Consider the following 20950-nt stretch of genomic DNA (forward strand, 5'->3'; position numbering starts at 1 on the left):
TTCGCCTGATGGTAAGCGATACGACCGCCCATAAACTCTAAAAACACCATCCAATACCTTGAATTACAATGTCATTAAAAATACGGGACAAATCCATTATAAACTGAACTGTATTCTCATGTTGACAATAAATTTCGAGTTTTGTAAACATTTTTTGTAATGTTTCTGCTAACACGCTGTTTGTGTTGTTTATAATATGCCTTTAGAAGAGAATGTTTGTCAAACGAATATTTAAGCTTATCCCTTTATTACCGAAGGGATAGGCATAGATGGTAGGATTTATTTTATATCCGTCCGGATAGCAACTACCGTACACAAGATGTTAAAATCCGTTATAGTGGCCCACGTAAATATGTCGCGTTCGGGATTTAGACTGTGTATATCCGGTTCCAACAGGCCGGCATAATTGTGTCGACTGCCGAAAGGTAATCTTTAGTCAGTCGACATTCTATTGAACCCAACTCTACGTACCATCAGGTGCAGTGAGGTCACTTTGGCATCTCCCTATAATAAAAAAGAAAGCACACTGTTGCTTGACGGTAGAAATAGACGTTGAAGTCAGCCACAAAAGTTGCTAAACAAATGCAAAATTTATAAATTATTAAACTACAAAGAGTTTTGTTTATTTCAGAAAAAAAGTTTGCTTTAATTGCAGTGTGAAGTCACTGTTATGTTCCGGTTTGAAAGACATTGTAACCAGTGTAACTACTGGACATAATAAGACTTAACCTCACAAAAAAAAAGTTAATTTATAGAAGCGATTTGAAATTTTCATGTTATGGATGACTGTACATTACTGAGTAGTACTTTAAGATTTGCTGTCCGTGTTAGGAAATAATTAGCTGTAATATTGATCTCCAGTTTACCCCCTTTCAAACTTATCCCAACCATAATATAGGCGAAAATCGAATGTAGGTCCTCAGGATTTTTATCCGTCGTACACAGCAGCGATGTTAGCTAGAAAGATATTAGGTTATCTAAATATTTTACGTAGTCATTTGCGCATTCACCCATATATCATTTAGATAATTCTAAGAAAAGATACGTCAAGCATTTTCAAAGTAGTCTTTACGATATTACAATATTGTGGATTTTGTGAAAAAATATGAAGTATTGGACATATATAGCATCACACCTCTATCCCATAGGCGTAGGCAGAGACTATGGATTGCCACATTGCACGATTCTGGCATACTTCACGTATGTCCAGTATTGGACCTAATTAATTATTTTAATAAATATAACTAAAAATATTCTTTTATTGGTGGGGATGTTAATTTCGCTATATAGGGAATATACTCCAATTCTGGACTATTTTGATCACCTCTTATTATCGGAATTTACATTTTTATATATTTATACAAACATATATATTTGTACATTATATAACTAGGTATAAATATACCATTTTGTCGATCATACTCTATCTAATACGTAGCTAAGGGACCAAATTACTAATCACCATCAAAAGTATTTGTACAATTAATTGAAATATTTATGTACATGTTTACCATAATTATTATGCTTACGTTGCATTTTAATTACACAGGGTTCTATATTATAGCAATGCACTTGACCTTAAATGTTTCACGACCGCTTCGGGTCACCTTTAGAGAATTTAATTCAGTGCCGACAAAGAGTTCTAAGATGATACAGAGTGGATATGGGGAAGATTGTCATACACACATTTTGCACTTATGTGATGGTTAATCAATACCGTGAAATAGCAAAACATCAATGTAAAATACTTCATATTTTATACATATCACGATTTGCACGTTTTTAATGCGTAAATACTGCCTCAGTGGCGTAGTTGTACTGCATGCGCGGTACGATAGTGCTCTGAGATCCTGTGTTCGAATCCCGGGTCGGTCAAATTGATATTTGGATTTTTCTGTTCAATATTAGCCCGGAGTCTGAAATTTGTGCCCGATATGGCGATAGGCTCACCCCCTATCACATCATGGGACGGAACACACTTGGTGAAAAGTAGGTGCCTTGGTTGCGCCTCTGCATACTCCTTCGGGATAAATGCGTGATATAGTGTGTGTAATGCGAAAATTTGCATATATCCTGTAAATGTATTTTTTTTTTAATATCTAAGGATGACATCTTATCATACGAACCTTTCAAATAAGGCAGCCACTTATTGTAATCAATCGGTAACAAGTTTGGAGCGAAAATTTGGCCCTGATGTGCAGTCTATAAGTAACTATGTAGTTTAATGTCTTTGAGTGCCGTAATTTCTTCTACGACTATAAAAAGGTTTTTATATTACGGTCACGTAGAACGTAGGTCCGGTAACTTGAGATAACGAATCATTAAAATATGACTAAGGTATTATATTATTAAGTACATTAGTCATCGATTGGTATAATAAATTAATGATACTAAATATTCTAAACAAATAATGCCAGATATTGTTTTATGGTTTATTTTAATCCACAATGTGTTTCCCTGGCGTATATTTTGATGGAAATCTGTTTTGTCTTACAGTAATGACACGAGCGTTGTATTTTTACAAGATTTACACAATTAAGTAACCGAGGCCGGCCCGTCTCGGCCGCCTAGCCAATAATATTTCAAACATTACCCGCCATCAGCTCCCGCTGGCTTGTAACAACACAGACTGACACCCGTCACTAAATGTAAATCATATTCGTCAGCGCGTCAGTGACAGCTTGTCAGGACGGCAGGGCGTCAGGGCGTCAGGGCGACAGGCGTCAGCGCGTCAGAGCGGCAGCGTCATCGGACGCGCGCCGACCGCGATTGACTTTGACGCAAACAATAAATAGCTTTCAGCGAACGTTTCACGAAACACATTCATAATAATATATGAAGCAATTTTGTTTTACGATAATAAATTCACATGTCGAAAGCGATATTTATTGCCGTTTTTATAGTTTGTACTGTAACTAAAGATGTTATTTTAGTAAATAAAATTTAAAAGTTCGCGCGGTCATCGTAAAACGTCGGTGTTGTTATTGGAGCCCTTCCAAGCGTGTAGCGTGGTCGGGGTCCTAGGGCTCGCAGGTGCGAGCGCGCGGGCCCCTGTGGCCCCACTCCTGGAGGCGGGCCGCCTGGGGTGGGCAGAGGCAGCCACGCGCCGCTCGCCCAACTTAACTTTATAAATAGAATGCACATGGTATTTAACGTAAGGAGGTTTCTGGTGGCGCGGCCGGCGGCGGCTGGCGAGTGTCGGCGTCGGTCAGTCAGTAGACGCGACCGCTGAACCGCGGCCGGCCGCGCGCTCGCTCCGCCGCTCGTTGGCACAACTTCTGTGCGAGTTGCGAACTTTGCGAGTGCAAGTGACGGCGGAGGAGAGCGGCGAGCTGCCCGCACGCGACGCTTCGGTGACAGTGTGTGCGACGTGGATGCCGCCCTGTGCTGGCTCAGTTCCGCCGCTAATCGTGCCGTGTACCGTGTTTCAAAAATAAATCGTTGCCGATCCGAAACCGGAGCACCACGAAGGTTAATGACAAAATAAAAAGCATGCATTAAATTGTGCGGCTTAAAAACCGTTCGCCACCGCGGCATCGCCGCTGGGGCACTGTTCCGCGGACACGTGAGTAACACGCGAATATTTTTGGGTTTCAGTCATGCGTCCCCAAATTTACGTTCTTACTCAGTGTGCTATCAAATAAATAGAATCGATTAATGAGATAGTAAAAGATATTCAGTTTTGTCCGCTCGGTTAGTACGAAAGCTTTCGATGAAACTGATTGTCACACACCGAAACAATGTATGAACACGCGCTCGCAAACTTTGCGTCATCGGACCTTGCTCTGTTTCCATACGTAACACCAGCGGTAATCAACGGATAATGAGCTAAATCTATACAACACGAGATTCCTACATTTCTGCACTACACGAGGAGTACACGACTTATTAAAACTTTAAAGATTAGCGAAACAAATACGTATAGCTGTGTTTTTATGTTTAAAACAGTTTTAAACTTTATATTTAATACTAGAAAGTAATAATCTATTATTGAATTAATTATTTTATTTTACTCCTTGTAAGCTAAATTCCAAAAAGTTTATTTAATATCCTTCTTGTTAAAACTTAACTACGTCGAGATCCGGGTATGTACCTCTTTGAAACGTTACGAAAATTCGCCAAAACACAAATAATAAACAAACCGAAAAGTGAAACATTAATCAGTATTTTAGCAACAACTTTTCCTCGTAATGATTTGTTTTAACTTATCCTCGCTGAAAATTTTCAACAACTCATCCAATCCACAATAAGTATTCTTATTAAAAATCTTAGTTTAATTATCAAATGCATACAAATAACAGTATTATTCAATTATGTGGGGCTATTTTCAGAACGAAAATTCTTTAGTGAAAAGCATGAATAAGTAATGCAATAAAAAAATGCAAGGCTGAAAAACGCTTATTTTACAATAATTTCGATTTTTCAGGAACGTATATTATTTCAAACAAACATAATATTAAGATACTACACAACATATTAAGAAATATTGTAAACTGAAAATAAAATCAAAGCGTTAATTTAAAAAAAGCTCTATATTAAACTCTTTAAAGTACAAAATTCGATACACATATGAACTTTACCTATATAAATATAATTATCTTAAATAAGTGTTATCGTAAAGTGACAACAGTTAAACTTATCATAGAATGAAATAAGCACGGCGAAAAGTAGGTGCACTAGTTCAGTGTCTGCATACCCTTTCGGGGTTTAATGGCGTAATGATTGTGTGGTAATTAAATAACCAACACTGATTAACTAACTTTTATTTTAATGCCCAAGACACAATATATCTTAAGAAATGCATCCAAATTGCTTGAAAAAAGATCAGTCATTGGGGATGAATTTTGACTGTAGAAAATTTTGTAGTATATTGAAATAATTTGTCATTGCCAAAAGTTATTATTTACATAGGATACAGTATCAATGATAGAATGAAAAAGTAGTAAAAGAAATGCATTGCTTTAACTAGCTTATATTTTACACTATTGTTTAAAAGTCCCTCCTAACACAGCTTTAGACCGTTACTATGCAAGTAAAATTCATGCATTACGTATTGACAAACAATAGGTGATTTTAAAAGTAAAGAAAAAGGCGCGTCGAATCAAAACTTTCTTTTGAACTCGGTTAACAAGTTTAGTCCTTATTCACAGCACGTATGCAATTAGTAACTGCGAGACATTTCCGATTTACTGAATGCTTTGCTTACCGAAAGTCAGTGTTAGGTGACGAATACAGAAACTCCATAAAAACATAGCAATAAGTAACTACGAAGAGTCCTTTATTGTTTATGCACTTTATACACATATATTGATGTCTTTATATAATACAAAAGAATACAAGTATACAGGCATTCCCCTTAGTCCACCTTAGATAACTTTCCAAAACTCCATAAGCTTGGAAAAGTTCCTCACCGAGAATCAAACCCACAGACATCTCGCAATAGATCGGTGTTACGTCCTCACCGGCTTTCGTACTGCCCACGTGTTTGCAGTTTAAAATAAGGCAATGCTTCCAGGAATTGCAGTTTTCCAAAAATACCTGTTGCCGGGAGTGTTTCCCGTGACGTAGGCTATTATGGGCAAATTTTAAAATATACTTTATGATATTGTAGCCAGTGTTACAACTAAATGTTGTTGCATCTAATATATACCACCCTTAAGCACCGGGCGAGATAAAAAAGCACATTAAAAAAAACAAAAATAAACGTCACGCACCACTAAAGCCACTTTTAAATGCGACATTTATACATATGCATGCAAGTCTTATATGCATTTTTATGAAATAATAATTCGTGCAGAATATGACTTTGAATTATGAGCAATGAATAAACTGTTTACACGCGTTTATTTGTCTATATTCGACAACTAGTCAGGCGTGAAACATTTTGCCGCCTTAAAAGTGACTCCCAACTACGCTATCAGCCTGAGATGTATCGGCTTATACACTCACACGGACTTTTGAGTGAGCACTGTAGGCGCTCGCAATCCTTGAAAATTAAGCGACCATGCTGAAGGCAACCCACCAGCGAGCTATGAACCTCGGCTCAGGACGGTCACTGGGAGATGAGACATCAACGATTAGGGGCTATGCGGGTTTTGTTAACGATGTAGTGAAATTAGCATGCATTGTGAAACTAAACATCTGTTTGTGAGTGAGGAGCGAGTGCGTACCTTAAGTATCTTCAGGGTCTATTATGTGAACGCGAATGTTAGTCATTAAAATAAAACTATTTTGCGGATTTTATCACGACCACGTGACCACGTAGGCTGCAGTCTTCGACATAGCGGGAGAAGATTATAATATAAAAACCGCGATAGAATCTGCAAAATAGTTTTATTTTAATCTCCAGGGTACTTTATACATTTCCCGAAAAATCAAAGATGCGGCGCCGGTCTTAAGGAATAAGCTTATCAAGAAAACTGTTACTTCACGTCAGTTTATTGAGGTCGAGTTAGAATTTCGTTATACGTTTCCTTTTTTAAACATTTTTACGCAAATTCGAATGTCGTACCTCCAAAATTCTTGCTAATTAACGCCAACTGAATGTAAAGCGTTCGCGATGCGTTTTGAAATGAAGTTTCCAACGTTTTTTAAAGCAATCGCTTACAGTGTTTCTAGACCGTAATGGCTTAGGAACGTACAAAAAGAAAACCTACATCTATTTTAGCTCACGATTCCTTTGACATTGAATATTTAGGATGACTATCAGATGGGTAGCGTGCGCGTGTGTCGGTCTTTTGCTTCAATACGCAAGTTACCTGTGGCGAAGAGTAAAACTTTTGAAAAGGAAACCCGACGCAAAAAATTTGCCTTAGTTAACATATCGGTGCCATTTTAACAGAAAACTAAGACAGACAGAAATAAATCTAAAAGGTAAGGCGGGAGGAATCGGGTTGTCTGGACGCCACTGCAATGCAAGTTACCATCTTTATTTATTTATTTATTATATATTAGGACATAGAGTATGCTCTTGTGAAGTCATGTAAAGTCAAAGAATTTAGACAAAGTTTAATTTTTAAAGTCACGTTGTTTAAAAGTTGCGGTTTTTGCACTTAGCTGGATTCTTCTAAAATGATTTTTCACTTTATTAAATAATTATCTAGTGGGGTTCTGTATTCGATTCCTAGACAAGTAAAGTGAATTTTTGGATTCAAGTAATACATATTAATTATTTGGTCTTGGGGTCATTTGTACGTATTACGACGATGTCCCTCTATCACACTATGAGGTAAAAATAGCTCGGACAGTCGTTTTTATACTATTCGTAGATATGACTCTGCTTACCCTTTCGAGTATAAAGTACACGTTTATTGTATTGTTTTGCAAAGCTAAATCAAATGCGTTTGCTTGTTTCATAGTTTAGTAAACACTGGTGTCCGGCTATATGTTTACAAATGTAAACTCTCGTATGTTGTCCTTTACGTTCAGTACTTGTTGAACTACGTAAATAATTTTTTGATGTCAATCTTATCTTTAAAATTAATAATGTTTAGAAATAAGAAACCTATGTGTTTGGTTTATAGTAATGCCAGGAAAATCAAAAAAAAAAACTCGCCACGCTGTTAAATATGGAATTAATTTATTGTACTGACAACGTCAACAATAAAGGAGAGAGTAAATGTGGTGCTCCCAAAGCAGGTCTTTTATTTTTCTGTCCAGCCTATACACTTTTTCATTAGTTATTCAGAGGTAAAGTTAGTAAATACGTATTAGACAATCTCTGAACTGATTTTAGTTCATTAGTATTTTTAAAAATCTTGCATGAATAGGAATAATAATAATTCTTGAACAGTTCCTTAGAGTGTAATTTATTTTAATTTCGGCTCATATCACATCATGGGACGAAATACTCACGGCTTAAAGTGGGTGCAATAGCTGTGCCTCTGCCTATCCCTTTCAAAATAAAAGGTGTGAGAATGTGTGTGAAAAAAAGTTTTTTCCGAGGATTCTCGCACGTGGGCTAATCCGCGAGCATCTCTTCATAATCGTACTCTTAAACTCTTTTAAAACTTAAACTCTTTTTGGTCGCGGTCATGCTTGGGCCGATGGAAAAGCTGCCGTTTTCTTGATGAGTATAGATGTATTTTGCGATATCACAAAATGGATAGCAACAAGATCCATTACCTCCAGTACATACATCCCGATCTCCTTTTATTATTTAAACCCAAAGTGGATCCACTCGAATTTCCTGAAGACACAACACAGGCGCTTGGAAGACTTCAAGCTGACGCCTCTGTAGACTGGGTAGGCAAGTCATTTGTAATTATGGTATCAGTTGAGACGCAAGGTTAATCCAATATATTTGGAGTACCTATATTGAAGTAATATAAGTTAAGTGTAATCAATTTATGAAGAAATCATGAACTGTATCCATTCCGATTCTATTTCCTTCTTATTGTTAGCTAGTTGAGTACTGTATCGGGTAAAAAATATTATTCCGGCTTAGTTATATTGTTGATGGTAAAACATACCTTATCCTTTGGTAATAAGATCGACTTGAGAGTAGAACCTTAGGTCTGAGCTAATAGTCAGATCCTAAACAGGCTACCATTCTTGGTAACAATCTGTGGCCAAGGCAGCAAATTTGGCACTACGTTGTTGTGTTTTGTACTTTTGAAAGTTCGTCTAGACAAGTACTTAAATTTTGTCTATATCTGCCGCCAAGCAATGTACAAGCGGAAGGTTTGAAGGTCGTTGTAGTTAGAATAATTACTGGAAGTTATGCGATTTCAATGTGTCAGGGTGAAGCAAGTAAGGAAGCAATTGAGATTTAAGTTTTGGTTGCTTCTGTTTACGCATACTTTCTTATGCTTTCCATCATCCTAGCCCTTTGCTCGTCCCGTCATTTATTTAAAAAAACAACTTTGCTTATCACATTAAATTTATTATTTAATTTCATAGAGGACGTCTTAACTCCTAAGTATTTTGAAGGTTTGTGAAGTCTACCAACGCAGTCTTCATGATGAAGAGATTAGTAATGGAGGTACACACGCACCAATGGGTAATGGGTTAACATTGAATGGTGTTTTTTCTTTAATTAAAATCATCAGAAGCTTCGCAAAATTCCAAGCGGATAAATAGGTAACCGAGTAATTATTTATGGGCAATTACATTTCATCGTAATTTGAATTTGGAACTCCATAAAAGTGAACATAAAATTGACATCACCTACTTACCTAGAGATTGTCGATGCGCGACGAAAGAGGTTAATCACCAGATGGACAAAGCGCGCTAAGTCTGTTTTTTGAATTTCACGGGCCGCGCCGCTCTGCGCTCTTGATCGCAACTCCTGAGAGGTGATTTACGTCCAGTTGCGAAACGATAACGCTCGTAGTTCATCGTTCGAGGCGTTTGGACAATGTTGACCCAGTATCGTGGGTAAAACGGTCCGCCAGATTAACATTGTTTCGTATATTGTGCACTACATTAAACAGTCACTAATCGTGTTTGCGCTTTTTTCCGTTATTAATTATACCTACGAGCGTTCTGGTGTATATGTTTATATGATATTTTGGCTATTAGCATGGTATTTCGGTCATGTTGTCCGTGTAAAATCAAAACAAAATAATAATGCGTGTACTGGATACTATGGTAATTGGTGCATGTACGGATGTAGATTTTTCGTAACTTTTATGTACCGTGTTAACAGACGTAGTGAACTGCTCATCGTACTGGCCTATAAGTTAACTATAGAGATAAATGTGCCGGTTTTTCGTATTATCTTTGGAAGAAAGCATTAGTAATACCTGGAATTGAGTTCTATAAAAGACAGTTTGTAGTAAGCCGGTTAAAATTATTTACAGTGGCGGCTCATTGATTTTGGCGTGAATACCCGTGACGTGAAATTGATGAAACTTAACGCTAATTTATGAGATTAGTAACTTGCATACTCTCACTAGTTTCATATATTTTTATACGCATTTATATTCAGTTAATTTAAAGATGTATATACAGTGACTACCTCGATGGCGTAGTTATACTGTATGCGCGGTACGAGAGCGCTCTGTGGTCCTGGGTTCGAATCCTGGATCGGGCAAAGTGATATTTGGGTTGTTCTCCTCAGTATCAGTCCGGAGTCTGAAATTTGAGCCCGATATGGCGATACGCTCGCTGCCTATCACTTCATGGATGGAACACACTTGGCGAAAAGTGGGTGCCCTGGTCACACTTCTGCATACCCCTTCGGGGATAAATGCGTGATGATGTGTGTGTGTATGTTTGTATAGCGAGCGTGTTAAGACGAGCGAATCGCTTGCCCGGTGGTGAGTGTAATATCTATTCAAAAAATAATGGTTTTATAACATGAACATTACATTGCACCCTGTTTGTCTTTCGTGGTGTAAAGATTTAACACACCTAAAGTACGCTAAAATTAATACTTGTGTAAACACTGAACATTCAGTGCATGATGTTCAATATCCCACTAATGGACTCGGCGTAACAAGCGTGAGGGACGTGGCGGGTGATCAGCTAGATAAGACTTATGGTCTAGACTTTTTAAAATAATTATATGGAACTTTATGTCATACCTTTACTGGTTTTGGTTTAAAAAAGTTACAGCAGCCGGCGTGAGGGTATTATAGTCTAACTTAATGTATTCTATTACTATTTGTAAGTTTTCCTCATACGGTGTTGTTATTTGTACCAGTTAATAGTTAGTTAGCATAAATTATTTTGTACAATAGAGCCATATTTTGATGCACCAAACACCAAACTAAAACTTGATTGTGTTTGCAACGCATTATCTTGAAGACCATTATGAAGAAATTGAAAATTCTATAGATACCAATTAAAGATGAAAATTGAATGTAATCTTCCGCTAAGGCAATATTCTCACTGATTATGCAAACGGCTGTTTCTTCCTATACAAAATGACATCAAGACTATGTCGAAAAACAATTATGGGTGACATTAGGACTCCATTTCTCGCTGGTGTACGTTAATTGGGCTATAGAGGGCGCATTATAACTGTCCTTTCCGTTCGCTGCAATCATTACGAATTTATGACACCATGTTCGATGGACATTAAATGCATTTGATGACTTACGATGCGGTGATAGATACAGTATTTTAAACATACAATTATTAATGTGACACAGAAACAGTAGCAAAACCGAAATTTTGAATGATTTGAACTAAAGCCCTTTCTAGTAGTTATACTGGATGATGAGACAGACTTAAAACCTCAATTAGTCGTCTTCAGGAGGGTATAAAAGGAGCATGACTAAATATCATGGTGTCTAGAAACATAATATTGAGGTAGGTTCAGAGTCTAGTAGAGGTGTTACGTTTAACGTAGCAGTAGAGGGAAGACAAAATACAAGACTGACTAGCCTAATAAGATTTGAATCTGAGTGACGTCGTGATATGCAAGTCATCTGTGACAAAAATATTATTTTTTTTCTATGGTACACCATCAGCATATATATTAACAAAATGAAAACTTCTAAAGACATAGAAATCATTAGTGACTGATATATATGCCTATTACAGGTATACATTACACAACTATATTTAAAACATGATCATAATTAACTATCTCTTATTGAGCTATGTTACTAAGCTCAAGTACATTGTTGGTGCGATTAATTTAAACATTTTAATAGCTTATATTTTTTCCATATGTTTCCTCACATTACACAATAGTACAAATAAAGTGTAACGGACCGCTATGAGGTTGTAAAATATGGAATAATTTATGAAGGTGTCGGATCTATTTTAATGTCCGCCGCACGTGTTAGGACGCGAAACTTTCGATATTGCGTTTACTACGTTTGTAATCTGTGGTGACGTTTTATTAAGAAAAGGCATACCGATTCTTTTTCTTTTTAATTTATTTTTAACAAAGGAGGTTCTCAATTCGCGGTTTTGTTTTTCTTACCATTTATTTAGTTAGTTATTAGGATTTAAAAAAACAATATGACTCATAAAATCCAATATTGCCAAACGTCAAAATGAATTATTCGTTTGTATTTGTAATTGCTAAATCGATGTTCGAAATTCAGATTTAAAAGAAAACTATACTTTGACTGAGTAGCATAGAATTTGAATTGATTATAACCATTATGTAGGAAAAGTTACATCAGGAGTGCCACGAGGAATATTTATAAACTGAAATGCAGTTATCCTGAGAAGTATATGATATTAAATATCCTGTTATAATTCTGCCTAGTCTCCATTCAACTCGGATTAATCTAGCATGCGTCGTGTATCTCAACATTTTATCTTCTAAATAATTCCACAAACGATGTCCAAAACGCTTTACAAATGTTTCAATAGATTTGTCTCGAAGCTTCCATTTAAATGCTAAGAAAAACCAGGCGAAATAAAACAAAGCAGATTACAAGCGAGCCAGTGTGACTGCTCTATAAACAGCAATCATAATAATGTCCCGGGATCATTTCGAATCCATTCCCGGTATCGGTGTTGCTGGGCTTTGGGTTTCCGAGAAATTATTGAAATATATTTCCGGGAATGATTCTTGTGAATTTTGTAGATTAGATGTTTTGAAATGTTTATATTTTATTTATTTTTTGAAAGTATTTATATACAATTAGAGCAATGCCAGTTCTTTTTGTAATATACATGTTGGTTTCTTTGAAGAGTAATATCCGCGAAGATGTACAATTGCAGGAGATATTTTTTGATCGACAAAGTTATTAATCAGAATTAGATGTCGCTAGCCGCTAGTAAGCCAAAATTTGTAATACCTACTTATTTAATTTTGTATGTTTAGTATTTACTAGCTGTAATTATATTTTTTACGTGTCGTAGTCCAATATATGAACAAATCTGTTATCTAATTTTCAGTGGCTTTTGTCGCCCACTATTCTAAAATAAAAAGACGTTTCACAAACTACGGTACAAATTTAATAATTTACCACACAAAAAACAAATTCAGCTATCACTTTATTTTGGTTTTCTGTGAGGCAGTTGTATTATCTCAGTTCTACCTTGGTCATTCAAACTTACATTTCAGTTATGCTATTCTGTAAAATCTCACTTCTGAATTCACAGCTAAATCTACACTAGCACCATAGTGGGAATGTTGGTGAAGCGAACTACACTTATAAGTGAGATCTTACGTATGTATATCATGTTAATTGGTATACGATAACAAAGATGGCCACTCTAGTGTTACGGCACATTTCATTCGAAATATCGATAGTCACCTCACTTCACGCGGTTTTTTAATAGCACTACAGTTCTAGGTAGTATACTTTTCCATCTATATAATAATTTCCTCCCAAGAATTAATTAATGACATTTCCGAGAGAGAGCGACGATAGCTTAGTTGGAAGGTAAACGGACTATCGAGACGAAAGTATGCAGGTTCAAAATCCAAGAGCATTCACGTCTGACTTTTTAAAAGTTACGTGTGTATTCTTTGTGAATTATCGCTTCCTTTAGCGATGAAGAAACCTGCACATCTGAGAAATTCTCTAACGGAATTTTGAAGGTTGTGAAGTCTATCAACCCGCATAAGCCCGCGTGGTGGACTAAGTCCTAATCCCTCTCAGAAATAGAGGAGGCCCGTGCCCAGCAGTGGGACAGTATATGCACGGCTGGTATTATTATGATTTATATTTCTGAGAAATCACTTATCTATACCACCCATTATCCATACCCAGGCGATGTTTTCTCCCTGGCAACCCAGTAAGTAGAAACAAAGCGAAGCAGAGATAACGGGCGCGGTTCTGTGCCATTACTCATTGGTAATATTCATCCGTACATAAATCTGCAGTTAACTACGATTACTGAAGGAGGGATAGGACCTCGCTTGTAACTTCACAAGGATAGGCAGACAGTGTAACGTAACCTATCGGTAATTGCTTTGTAATTCCATATACACAGATTGAATTTACCAACTCCTCCCTTTCTGTTTGATTAATTTCATTGCGGGGTAATGACAAATTAGTTTTCCCTGAGACTCGCCGAGTTTCATTACTTGTCATAACATGCATGCCACTGCTAATCCTGGCTTACAGGAGTTGTAGTGTTGGGTGTGAGGGCGAGAAATTCTATAGATTCAATTAATCAGACAGAGAGTATTGATAGCATTTTCCTGTAGTATCGGTTAAGGTATCCTTTATACAATTTACATTAAAGTTAATAGAGTATTATGATTGCTTATTTATACGCGAATGTTAGATATTTAAATAAAACTATTTTACGGATTTTATCGCGGTTTTATATTATAATTTTCTTCCGATGTTTGAAAGACTTTGCAGCCTTCGTGGTCACGCGTCAGAGGTAAATTGTAGGATTTTTCACTGTCCACTTTTCACGACGCTATTTGCATATTTATTTTAGGGAATCAAATAACCATAGTAGGATATACTAATTGAACGTCAATGTTGCCTTCTAGTACTGAAATGTTAGTACTGATACTATAGTTTCAGATGATTAATCCCACCACAAAATAAAGTTAAAAATGTATAGCTTATAGACATTTAATTAAATATATCAATCAAATCAATTAAAACAATAGTTGATTACGCTGTACAAACACACCTAATAAAACAATGTGAACGACATTGTATGTGCGTTTGCATTGACATAGATCATTTCCATCTAGTAATGTTATTTTTAACTTTTCCTTAGTAGTTATATGTATATTATATGAACTTTGTACTAACCTTCAATGCCTCTTAAGGATCAAAATAATTTATAATTTCGCTTTGAGGTGACGAACGAAATAAAATTGTAATTTTTCCTCTAAATATTTCGACTTTTTAGTCTAGTAAGGTTTTTTACCCTTAAATAATATGATCATCATACTACATTAATAATATATCATGATAACTTATTGGTGCACAACCACGTCGTTACTATCAATTCAAAGTTTTGGCGTTGTTACGTTCTAAGTGTTCATGAGGTGGTCTTCTCGCTATTCATGAAACATAATTTTATAAATTACAATTCCCGTCCTCTGGTTCCTATTTATTTGAGGTAAGCACAGTATGTTTCTTTCGAACATTTCTATTCATTACATCTCGTTATTCAACCATTTTTCTTTCATTTCTGACACACTACATCCATAATTCTCGTCTCGCTATTCAATTGAAAATACAAGTAATGTTAATACCATTATTTTAACTCATAGAATTAGCGTAACCGGTTTCTTTCATAATTTTTCTTTCTTTTTTTTCTTTAATGTCTGACACTTCATTTATCTTTTCTAATTCTTCCTCTATCTTTTTTTTACAAATAAAGAAATATTCATCACCATTCAACCAACACATCTCCATTTTCTTTACAACACGGATGAAGTCTATAAATAACAGATTCCTCTTAAATAACCTCCTTAGTTGTTTTGATTTCGAAAAATGCGCGACATGCTCTTGTATTGAACTTTACTGTTACGTCGGACGAGAAAAATTTATCAAACATTCAGTTTACGATGCTGAATTTAAACACGATAGTACGTAAACGAGATTCCTGCTCAATTTAGTGGCTTCCTTTTAACAAGGAACTAAGATTTAAAAGAGTATTTTAGGTTTATGGGGTTTGTGAAGGTATTTAAGAAATTTCGAAGTGATTTGTGATGCAGACGGGTATAATTTTAATTATAGAGACCGTAGAGATTTAAAATTTCCGATTAAACAATATTGGTTCTTATAATACAAACCATCAGCTCTATTTTGAAATAAGATAATGTGAATTTTGGTTCGAGGAAAACGCACGTCGATGTTTAAGGGCAGAAGTTAGAAAGGAATAGTGATTTTTTGAGCAAGAAATGAAACAGTAAAATGCCAGTTCACTACACTATTTATAAAATGTTTTATACCAAAAAAATCAGCAAATGCATTAGCGAGAAGTCTAGTATTTCATTCAGTATTAATAACTCGTGGCACCGCAAGTTTCCATCGAGTTTTGCAACTCCATTTATCCTTTATTCTTTTGCTACGTGACGCCTTAGCTCTAAAAATATTATGCAATACATAATTTTGGCATTAAAGGCAGCCGACGGGTTCAGGGCCGAGTGGTTTACAACAATGACACTTGAGATGATATTGCTGCGTATCAACAGCCTCCGATCTTCAGTAGCCGCGTCAATATTGGCTAAATTAACCCAATTTTTGAAATCAGGTTGGGGTGCAGGCCTTATTATATTGGTAATGATTAATGTGGTTAAGCCTGTATTTTTAAGATGTAGCCAGAGTATTTATGTTAATATGGATCTAGTCTGTCGTATATGAAGCACAACGGCAAAGATATAAAAAAAAACTTCTAATAGAATCCGATACTACTGGTTTCGCAAATACACTAGATTTTTCTAAGAATAAAATAAAATAATTATAAAATAAAATAACTGACGTTCTTGCTGGGTTTTTAAAACGTGTTAAAAGTAATTTCATTCGTTCTGTCCATTTTTAAGTTTACGTGACATTTCAAAACAAACATGGCGGTCGTAGACGCCGTTTGATTGATTTTGGTTGCTATTTAATTTTAGTGTTCTTACACGACTGGTTTTTAGTGGCACTGCTGATTGTGAACCACATATATGAATAGTGTTTTGCATTTGTAGTCATAAAACAATGCTAGGAAACTATTTTATCTATAAACGACGAGAACATTATATTTTAAATATGATTGATATTGCTTGTTATTGATCTGAAGATATTGGGTTCGATTTTCGTTTGATTGTTTAATAGAGTGTGCCAGCTATCATCCGAATTTTCGTTCAAAAACCGAAACTAACCCGAAAAAATACTCACTATTCCGAATCGAGGATGTCTTAAAAGTTAACGTCATTACAAGACCTTCGATAGACGATTAGGCGTATTCCGCTAACCAAAGGCCATTCCAAGAGTTGATGTTGAAAAACGAAAATGTGTGTTCACGTGCAAACGTCTATTAGATTAGTTGCGAATGTATATATGTATTAACCGATGGAACAACGCAAACAGTTATATTTACCGGCGCGTACTCGCGCGTACTCGGCGCTCAAGCACGGGCCGGCCTCGCCGCTCGCAGCGCGCAGCCCGCGATTGACTACCGATTTGTTTGCAATTTTTTACCTCACCGTTGTCAATGTTAATGTTTTCCTGGTACCGATTCATGTCTCTCGCCCAACCTTAACACTTCCAACTGTAATAACAAACGTTAAATAAACTCGAGCGCCACGCGATACGGATAAAAAAGCCAGACGCTCTTCGCCCTTGAATTTTGGTAAAACTTCACCCGTTACGCACATTACAATTATTTACAATCGTAAATCTTATCAACAAATGAATTGTTTATTATTGTAACGGCAGTAACAGTGATCGAGTCTATACCGACTGGCGAGTGAATGCGTGATTCCGCTAGGTGGAAATTATCGGCTCGGGCTATTTCGGCTTGTAGGAAGTTTGTAAGTATTTATAAATTGAAGTCGGAATTATATGCCGCGTTTATGCTGCGCTGATCGATGGGTGAAATAATTTCTCGGTTGCGCAAACAGTGCGCGCAAGTCGGAACGTCTGACGGCCGCGGCCGGCGAGATCTATGGCCGTCTATTTTTTTTCCACCATTGATTCGGGACATTGGAACACATTGATACTACTACTGATAAACACGCTAGTCTTTTCATTAATTAGGTTGGATGGAGAAATTACATTTATTAATTTTCTAGTTATACTTCAAATGATTTTTACTTATTTATCACTTTTCACAAACAACTTAATCAATTAATTGAATTGTAAACTTTCGATTTATCAGCGATTTATAAATTACGAATCATTCAATAACTCATTCTTTCGTTCATTCATTTGTCTAGTTTCCCGCCACGTGATGGATCGTGTCTGGCACACGCTGGTTTTGTTTCCGCATCACCTGAAGCTGATATGACCTATTTTCTAAAATACTCGTATTACGCTTATTAAGGAAATATTTATAAATATTTGCTATCTTTATTTTAATACTAGCTTTTCTCGCGGCTTGGCGCTCGTAAAAGTCTTTCCGGGATAAAAGTCCCGCTATGTTATGTTTTCCCGGGATAAAAAGCAGCTTATCTTATCACCAGGATCTCAAACTATCTCTACATCATATTTTATCGAAATCAGTTTTGAGTTTATTATTTTCAGACAGAAGCGGCGTGGAACTTTCTATAATATGTAGGGATTGGTTATTACTAAAGTATTTAGATGCAACATTGAGTTAGGAGGTAGGTCCCCGGTAACCCAAAAGAATAGTTAATGCGCTGCGACCAAAAATAGACTGATTAGAGAAAGGATATTTAGTTTTACAGGAAATCTCGTTTATTATATGAAATGTCATAGTAACCTTTTCATGTTAGCTTGTTAGGAAGCCAATGGTACTCCGTACGGCTTTCTTTTTTCAAGCAGAGGGCAGGCTATAATTTTTCGACTATACTTATTAGGTACCATCTCACGTAACTATCCCGGTCAACACGTTCAATTCTAAAGACAAAATATACTTATCCACAACAACAGCTTTACTATTGAATTTTGGTCTTTCTTGGGACGCCTTAAGTCTTTTCACTTTAATAATGAACACCATCGCGTCTCTTAATAAATTTTAGTCCATAATTATATTAGTTTTTACACTAAGATCAAAGATTGTATTTGTTTTCGTTGGATGCGCTTGTATGTTTACATCACATGCTTTGTGACGTCACAGCTATTAGCCAATATTTGAATACGTAGAAACGTGTAATAAAAACGAGAAAACATTTTCAACAGAACATTAGTTTTTAAGTTATAAATATAGTGGAGACGATGGAAAATTAGTGAGGTTATCTTGAGATTCGCTTTCTGTATGCGATTGACAGTATTCGATTGTTTAACATCGCGTTAGGTGGCGGGACCTCTGGACTGTCCTTTCAGAGTTGGGTATTCCCAATCACCTTGTGCGACTTATCGACGCCCTGTACGATGCGAGTCACGGGACGGTAACCGTGGGCAACGCGACGTCTAACAAGTTCCGTTTTGAAAAAGGAGTGAGGCAGGGATGTGTATTATCTCCCATCCTTTTCAACATCTACGGCGAATACATAATGCGCAAAGCCCTTGATGGATGGGAGGAAGGAATACGCATTGGCGGATCCAAAGTGTCTAATCTTCGATACGCCGATGATACCACTCTATTTGCCTCATCAGAGGAAGAGATGGCTGAATTACTACAACGTTTGGAAAACGCAAGTTCCATGATGGGACTCACTATAAACCGTGACTAGACCAAGGTGATGACCATTGATCGATCTGCGACCAATCAGCGCACGACTCTACTTCATAACTACGAAGAGGTCCAAGAATTCCAATATCTGGGATCACTCATTACCAACAACGGCAGCTGCGAAAAAGAGATTCGCAGACGCATCGCGTTGGCGAAAACTGCGATGACGAAGCTCGACAAGGTTTGGACGGACAGAAACATCAGCAACCGCACGAAAATTCGCATGGTCAGGGCTTTTGCTTTTTCTGTTTTTCTGTATGCTTCTGAAACCTGGACCCTAAAAGCTGCCGATCGTAAGAGAGTCGATGCGTTAGAAATGTGGTGCTGGCGTCGCATGCTCGGCATTTCATGGACAGCTCATCGAACAAATGAATCCATCTTAAGAGAGCTCAAGCTGGAACGTTAACAGAGGCTATCCTCCGTCTGTCTGAGTCGTATTTTAAAATATTTTGGACATATAACGCGACGGCAACCAGACAACTTGGAGAAGTTGGTGCTCACCGGCAAGCTCGAAGGCAAGCGACCAAGAGGGCATAATCCGAAGCGCTGGTCGGACCAGGTCGCCAGCTCCCTGAATATGCCATTGAGCATAGCGATGCACCGTGATGATGATGATGTGAAGCGGCGATAGCCTAGTTGGGTGTGGAACGGACTGCCGAGACGAATGTACGCAGGTTCAAATCCCAAGGGCACACACCTCTGACTTTTCTAAAAAATCATGTGTGTATTCTTTGTGAATTTATCGTTCGCTTTAACGGTGAAGGAAAACATCGTGAGGAAACCTGCACATCTGAGAAGTTCTCTATAGGAATTTCGAAGGTGTGTGAAGTCTACCAATCCGCACTAGGCAAGCGTGGTGGATTAAGGCCTAAGCCCTCTCAGTAGTAGAGGAGGCCCGTGCTCAGCAGTGGGCAAGTATATTATACAGGGCTGATATTATTATTATAGCGATGCACCAAGCCGAAGATCGCGCCTCGTGGAGAAGACTACTAAATGACCTTGGACGGGATCACGATCCTCAGTAATGAGGGGCCGACTGAAGAGAGAGAGTTGTATTGATTAATAACCGATCTGATACCCCTCGGGCAAGATTCTACAATTTTTTACCCAGTCTGGGATTCGTGCCCTAAACCACCCAGACCATAGCCCACATAAACTGCTGCTGACCGAAATAAATACCTATCAGATAAAATAAAATTTTGGCGCGATTTAGGCAGAAGAAACTGCTCAATTATCGTTACATTCTAACCCTATTAACTTTTATGCTATTTTCCCAATAAAAGTGTTAAAACATTTATGCCAGCTTAAAAAATAATTTTACGATAATCGTTAGTAAAGGTGCAAACGTATAAGTGACTCATTAGTTGAATGGAGATGGATTTAGACACGGCATATCGTCACTCCGCCGCGGGACGCGCATAGAGAAAATATCTTTCAAATGCTTTAATAGTGAAGAAAGACGTACTGTTTTTAAAGAGTAAGTTGCCACGCATTTTTTTGTTAAAGGGTCAAACGAGCACACGTTTCACCTGATAGTAAATGATCACCGCCGCCCATGGACATCTGCAATATCAGGGACATAGAGATGCATTACCGGTTTTTTAAACTTGGAATACGTTATTTTTTTGAAGGTTGTTAGGTCTTATGTGTCCGAAAATGCTGCTGGCAGCAATTGGTTTCATAGTTTCGTAGTAAGTGGTAAAAAAAATCGGCAGAAAAGTACTGTAGTTCATTGTGGATGGAATTTGAAGTGTTGCCGCGTTGTACGGTG

At 37.1% G+C, this 20950-nt stretch overlaps 1 protein-coding gene across 5 annotated transcripts in view; it reads left to right on the forward strand.

The window, feature by feature from the left end:
* Positions 1–3177: 3177 nt before the first annotated feature.
* Positions 3178–20950, forward strand: part of LOC115452298 (innexin shaking-B) — a 74621-nt gene continuing 56848 nt past the window's right edge. For 2 of the 5 annotated variants that reach the window (XM_037444649.1, XM_037444650.1), the window contains exon 1: positions 3178–3565. The gene's annotated coding sequence lies outside the window, so the exon portion shown is untranslated. The remainder of the gene's footprint in view (positions 3566–20950) is intronic. The other 3 variants (XM_037444651.1, XM_037444648.1, XM_037444652.1) reach the window with 2 other exon arrangements.

Source organism: Manduca sexta, chromosome 28, assembly GCF_014839805.1.
Source record: "Manduca sexta isolate Smith_Timp_Sample1 chromosome 28, JHU_Msex_v1.0, whole genome shotgun sequence".
Lineage (NCBI taxonomy): Eukaryota > Metazoa > Arthropoda > Insecta > Lepidoptera > Sphingidae > Manduca > Manduca sexta.